This window comes from Mesoplodon mirus, assembly GCF_964341445.2.
Source record: "Mesoplodon mirus genome assembly, chromosome: 14".
Classification (NCBI taxonomy): Eukaryota; Metazoa; Chordata; class Mammalia; order Artiodactyla; family Ziphiidae; genus Mesoplodon; species Mesoplodon mirus.
The window spans coordinates 55,083,745-55,090,950 of record NC_138990.1 but is presented as its reverse complement, the minus strand read 5'-3'; positions in this window follow the sequence as shown (position 1 = coordinate 55,090,950).

Genomic DNA, 7,206 nt, shown 5'->3' with positions numbered 1-7,206 from the left:
CAGTGAAAGCGCAGAGTCCTAACCACTGGACCTCCAGGGAATTTCCAAGGGCAACACTCTTAACTGTCTACCCCCAATCAATACACACACACACACACACACACACACACACACACACACACCCCTTCCTCCTTCACCGTGGCAAAGAGTCTAGCAGTGGTCAACACTTTCCTTGAACCACATTGGCCCAGCTACTCAAGGACTTCTCTTCTGCATTGTTCTCTTTCTCTCCCACATCCTCCTCATCATCTCTTTCTTTCTCTCTCCTGGATCTTTCTCAAGAGCATAAAAAAATCTGTCAACTCCCATCTTAAAATACAAACAAATCAAAAATAACAAAATGAAAGAAAACCCTCTCTTGAGCCCATGTTTCCTCCAGCCTTCACTCCTTCACTTCTCTCGGGCTCCCTTCCCAGCAAAACTTCTTGAACAAGGTTCCTACACTCCCTGCCTCCAATTCCTCATTGCCATCCACTCTCTACCCACGCCCAGTGAGTCCCCATCACTCACCCGCACTGTTCTTGTCTAGATCACTGGTTCCTTTCATGTTGCCAAATCTAATGGACACGTCTTGGTTCTCACTTAATTGACTCTCAGTAGCAGCAGCACTGTCTACTACTGGCCACTCTTTCCTGAAACCCTCCCCACTCTTCCCTTTTAACTTACAGGCTCCTCCTACCCAGACTTTTTGCTGCCTCCTCCCGCTTTACGTGAATGCTGAAGGTTGGGGCGCCCCAGGGCTCAGTCCTTGGCCCTCTAAGCCCATCCCCTCTTCTCCTTCTCAGTATCTGGCACATGAAATCAATACCAAAACTTGACAAAGACAACCCAGAAAGAAAAAGAGATACAGATCAATGTCGTATCTTTCATCCACTCATTCAATACATATTTACTGAACAACTACTCTTTGCCAGGCAGTGCGAGAAGAGAATGGTGAATGAGATAGACAAGCTCTCTGATCTCAAGAGACTTAAAAATCCCATGGCAGATATGTTGGGTTGGCCAAAAAGTTCGTTAAGATGTTACAGAAAAACCGACAGAACTTTTTGGCCAATGAATAGATATAACCAAGAGACAAGATAAGCAGATTGAGATGGATGCAAGCTAGAACACAGAGAGGATTATAGGCTTGAGAGCAATGGGGTGGGGATGGGGCACTGCTCTAGAGAGGAGGGTCAAGGAATGATGCTCTAAGACAACATATCTGATGAAGCCAGCCGTGCCAAGATCAGGGAAGAATTTTCCAGGCAGAAAAGAACAGCAAGCCCAGAAAGTCCAAGGCAAGAAAGAACTCTGACATTTGAGGCACTGCAAGGGGACCACAGAGTGGCTGGAGAGCAGTGTGTGAAGAAAGGTAGGAAGGGTCCAGGTGGGGTAGGCCACAGTTAGGGGGTGGAGATGTATTGTAAATTCATTGGGAACGTGTTAAAGAGTTTCAAGCAGCATGCTTAGAACTTAATATTTAAAAATTCTCTTGAGCTAACCTGTGGAAATTGAGTTTTATGGGAATTCAAAGGACTAGTTGGAAAATTATCTCTTTTTTTTAACGGAGTCATATGAAACTCCAATAATACAATGATGTATTCATTTAAAAATAAAAAAAGAGCCATCTCAAAGGTACATACCGTAAAGTGCAAAAATCCCACACTCAAAACAGAGGTGAGTTCATTGTCAAGGTTCTTAAATGGGTTACTGCATGCAAAGCCCTCTTTTGTTTTTTTTAAACATTTAGCTTTATCAGAGGTTTTTTTTGTGTGTGTGCGCGCCTCTGAAAAAAAATTTGGCATGGATTCTAAACAAACACACAAAAGATTCTCTAATCTCCTTTGATTCATAAATGAGCTATTTCCTTACCTAAGCACAATTAGGAATGGCTTATTTTCTCAATTTTAAGTGAGTTTCTGAAATATATCACGTGACTCAGAGGATAAATGGAAATTAGAAGCTGTTGCTGCTCTTTCTAGGTTATGAATTATACCATCCTGCTTCTCCTCTACAACTTGCTGCAACTAATGTCTGAAATCTAAGATCACTGCCATGAATTAACTTATAATGCTTAGTGAAAAGGAGATTACCCAACTCGGTACTGTAGCTGATTATTTACGTCAGGCATGTGGTGATCAGCTGGGAAATCCTTTGTGTATTTAAGATCCTCCTCTCAGAACTTTTGGATATCCATGTAACACTGCCTTCAGGAGAAAAGTAAGATGGGGCCGGGGGTTGCTCTGGAGTTGTTTTCAGATATCTTAACACACATTTGTACCAAATATGTAGAAGGATATCATGTATACACACGCATAAATTATTGCACCCCCAAACAACCACAGGTGAGGAACGTTTTTCGTGTACACACACTTATTCTACTGGCTTTCTGGCTTCAGATTTTGTGGGGCTGTTTTGACTCATGAATTTTCTAGGCTAATTATTCAGAGGATTTAAGCCTTTTGGGCATTGAGGCTGTGGTTGGTGCTATTTTGACTCTAAGATAAACGTTCTCCCCCATTTCACGATGCTCAAGACCTTTAAGGAGAGGTTTTAAATCCAAAGAAGTGTCTCCAGGGCCGTGGGGACTCAGGGAAGGCTCTCCTTCTCCCTGTGTCACAGACACCCTGCAAGTCGTGGAGTTCTGCAACCAAAGCCAGCTTCGCCTAGTGTTGATAAACAGACACTTATCTCGTGGCATCTTTAGAGCAGAGGTGAAGCGACACCTACACCTACGCACTCCGTGTCACAATCATTGCACGAATTGTTGGGGGAGATTATAAGGTCAGATATTGCAATATCTCCCCTGCACTCCTGGCTCTTTCCTCTCCTTCCCCCACGCCCTTCCTGGGCTCGAAAGGTCCCTTCTTAGATTCAGAAAGGAAAACGACCAGCTGCCTCTTCCCCAAAGTTGTTCTTCTTACACTTTCATTTTTCTGCTCTGGTCTATCGACCTAAATGCTGGAGACACTTTCTTCCCCCACCTACCAGCTTCCAACGCCACTACCTTCCTCACTCCCCTGCTTATCTTTGAGAGTCAACTTTGCCATGTTCGTGATCATTTCTGAGATGTCTTAGTAAAAAGTAAAAATGCCCCCCAACCCTTCCTTTTTCTCTAAGCCGGCATTCCAGCCAGGCTGGGAGGGGAAAGGTCAGCGTTTAGCTGCCTCTCCCCTCTGGGACTTGAGACTTTATTCATTTCCCCTCCTTTTCAGGAATGCTGCTCCCCCATTGTACTTGTGGCAGCAAACAGGTTTTATCTGCTTCATTTCTCCAGCATTTATTTAACTTGTCTCAGCCTTCTCTGTCTTCTCACTCTGTGAGACTGTTTTGTAAATTTGCATTTGTCATGCTTATCCCAATTATTAAAGAAAAAGGACATTAACTACCATCCAGTGAATTCCCGACCTAGTGCCCTCCTGGTCACCAGAAATGACCTCTTCTCCTTTGGCTCTTAGCGAGCTGGGGGTTAATGACTACATGCAGCAACCATGCAGATTCTTCTTCAGATATCTTTGGTGAGATAATTCACATATTTTAAGAAAAAGGCACCTCCGAGGACACAGTTATCTTAGCCCTTGGTTCTTTCAGTAGTTATAATATTTTTAGCAAGATGATCAGCTTGTCAATGAACTTGATCCTTTTCTGAAGAAATTGCTCAAAATGTGTAGCGTCCTCAATGCCATCTTCCACGGGAGGGCCACAACCAAAGGTGGACTTCACAATCTGTTTTCTTGTGGTTTTTTTTTTTTTTTTGGCTGCTCTTCATGACAAATTTTTTGTGTTTGTTTTTGTCGTAAAAGCTTTGCTGAGTCTAAAATCACCTTTGCGATAACATAGCTCTTCTTTATCTCTCTACCACTGGGTTTAAAAGCACTGCACCTAAACTTTTCTTAATTAGGTGAACTTTTCGAATCCTCATTCATTTTAAAATGAGAATCAGGTTTTCTGCAAATCTCTACTTAGTAAAAACCAAGGAATTTGCTTTAAATTAGAATTCACGTTCAGTAAGAAAAGACAAACCCGCACACAACTTGATGCCTCCAAACAGGACTTTACACCAAAGACGACAAAGGCAAAGGCGCATTCAAGGGTCCACCGTGGAGAAAGAGGAGGGCAAATGGAGGTGTTCAAAAGAAAGTTACCACGTCCTGGAAGAAGGAGGAGTCTGGGCAAGTACAACTAGAGAGCAATTGTTTCTAAGGTTTCAGAAAAGCTCCCAAGTAATTTGAGTTGGGTGCTATTTACAAAACACGGTGACAGGAGGGTCACCCGGTTGGTTCTAAGCCTGGCTAAGGAGAAGGGAATATGCAGCCCCTCTTAGCAAGTGAGGCGAGACCAACTTTGCCCACCACCAAAAAGCCAGCTTTGCTCCTGGGACCCCCAAGCCTTGCCCGAGCCCTCAGCTTCCCTCTGATCATCAGCCTAACTGGGCTTCCTTGGGGGATGGAGATCTGTGCTGCTCAGTTCTGGCCGTGAACTTCTAACCCAAGGAGCATTCTTATCCCATTATGATGAAATCCACAGGGTTCCACAATTTAATTCCTCTATGATCACTGAATGTATACCAGGTGCCGGGGGAGGGGAGGAGGAGAGTGGGGAGACTGGGCTGTACACATGACCAAGTCCCCACTTTCCAGGTCCTGAGGGACTAGCTGAGCAGAGGTATATTGGATATGAAACCAAAAATAACACCAGATAGAATAAAGTCAATGGAATAATAGTGCAGGGCCTCCCTGGTGGCGCAGTGGTTGAGAGTCCGCCTGCCGATGCAGGGGATACGGGTTCGTGCCCCGGTCTGGGAGGATCCCATATCCCGCGGAGCGGCTGGGCCCGTGAGCCATGGCCGCTGGGCCTGCGCATCCGGAGCCTGTGCTCCGCAACGGGGGAGGCCACAACAGTGAGAGGCCCGTGTACCGCAAAAAAAAAAAAAAAAAAAAAAAAAAGGAATAATAGTGCAAATTGCTCAAGGGATCCAGAGGGGAAAAGAATTCGTTCCACGTTGGGGAGAGGAGGAAAAGGGAATGAGAATTTTCACAGCAGAGAAAGGGAGAGGGCATTTTTGGCTGAGAGAACAGCCTTGAAATGGAGTCTGTATTTAGAGACCACTTTTTAATAGTCTGGCATGGCTGTGGGGGGAATTTGATAATTCGATGGGGGGTGAGACAGACACAGAACCTCCACATCAAATCCTATGGGGGGTGGGGTGGAAGGCAGTGAGTATCCTCCATGGGACTTAGGCAAATAAAAGTATTTTTTTTAATTTAAAAGAAGGTTTGCCTGGCTAAGGAAATCTTTGGAATTAGAGAAGGGAATCTATAGATAATGATAATAATAGTAGTAATAGTTATAATAATAATAATGGCAGTGATTTGGTCAAACTGGAAGCAATTTAGGACATACATAGTCTTTTAGAGCTGAAGGAACTTTGAAGTCCATCTCCTCTAGCCCACTTATTTTAAAAACAGATGAGGAAATTGATGCCCAGAGAAAAGTCCCTTGTCTCAAATCCACAGCTAGTTAGGGGCAAAGCAGGGTTGGAGCAAAGATCTCTTTCTTCCTAAACCAGATCACTTTCCACTAAAATGTGTCCATCTGCCGCCTCCCAGCTATTTTTCAGAGAAGAAAAAGCAGTGAGGCAGGGGTTGGAGTTTAAGAGGGCTGCCTGAAGTCCCACAGCCACTGGTGACTCAGACGGAACTCAAACCAAGGACATTAGAGTCATCAAGCCAACACTCTCCTGTAAACATTCTTACTAAAATTAAACCCATTCACAAGGGATGAAGCACGAGACAGAAGAGTGAGTGTGGTGATTAAAGCCCAAGATTGCACGTTTCTCCAATCACGACCTGGGTGAGAAAGTCAGGGGCCGCAGGAGTCTGCTTTGCCTCATCTGCCATCCGGCTCCACCACGCACAAGCCAAGCTACAGGGAGCTCTCTTTCTCCACCAAAGGCTTAGCTGCAATATGGTTTAAATTAGACATTTCTTGCCCGAGTAGAACAAATCACTTAGGTTATACGCTGACAAAAAAGGAACAGTCTGCATGCTTGGAAAGCTTAAGGGGAATTAAATTACGTGCTGTCACTTCAGAGCTGTTCCTCTTTCCTCTCCACCAGCACCTCTCAATTGCCTGCAGGAGTCCTGGAGCCTTGCGTGCAAGCTGAGCCATAACCCAGGGGCTTAACATAAACTCCGGGCTCTCAGGTCATTGGGAAATAACAGGTATATCCGGTTGGGTCTTTTGTGCTTGTCTGCACGCAAATTAAAAGCTCGTGCAAAACTGAACTCCTTGGAGCCGCTGGTTAGGGAGAAGGTATGATGCCCTGGAAGAGAATTCTCACACAACCTCCGTGTTTACTTTTTCAGGGATGGGGGTGGAGAACTGAGCTTCTTATGGGAAGTTCGCACCGCTGGGCAGCTGAGCTCAGAAGGGGTGGGATGTGGAGGTGGCCTTGTGCCAGATGATCTGCTGGGAGCAGGGCTCTGAGGGACTCCAGGTCGGAGCTTTGAAGGGGTGCAGTTCTCGTAGACCTTCAGGGAGGGGAGTAGAGGTGGGCACGCCAATGCCTGCACTTCCTGGCTGGTGGCAACAATGACAAGAAGGCTTGCGGGGGCAGAGCTGGATGGGGAGGGGCACGGGATGGGGCCTGAAACTAAGGGGAGGGGCCGTGCACCAAGAGCTGTCACCTCCCTCCCCACCTCCCTCACTCTTTTGAAGACCCCACTGCAATTCAGCTTTGAACCCTCCAGAAGGCTGGTTGGAGTGGGAAAGGGTGTCCTCTCTGTCCCCAGGCTTCCTCTAATGGGAAGCAGTAATGTTCATGTCTCCTGCCCTTAGGATTTTGCTTACCTGGTCTGACTGGGAAGTAGCAGAGTGTTTCTGGAATCTGGTAGACCTGAATTCAAATTTTAGCTCAGCTACCACAGGAGCTGTGTGACCTTGGTTGATAATGCCAACTCCTCCTGTCTTGCTTTGTCTGTAGAAAGGGGATTATGGTTACTAGTTACCTTAAAGGTTTGGTTGTGAGGGATTCATGAAATGATTCATGTCAAGTGCTTGGCACACTGCCTGGCTCCAAGTGTTCAACAAATGGTAGTTCTTTCATTATTAGTTGTATATTATTACTGTCATGCTTGTTATTATTGGCAGAGCTGCTAACAAAAGAGCCGCTGCAATTTCAGGATGTGGCTCAGATGCCCTCCTGGCCCTACGCCTGAGTAG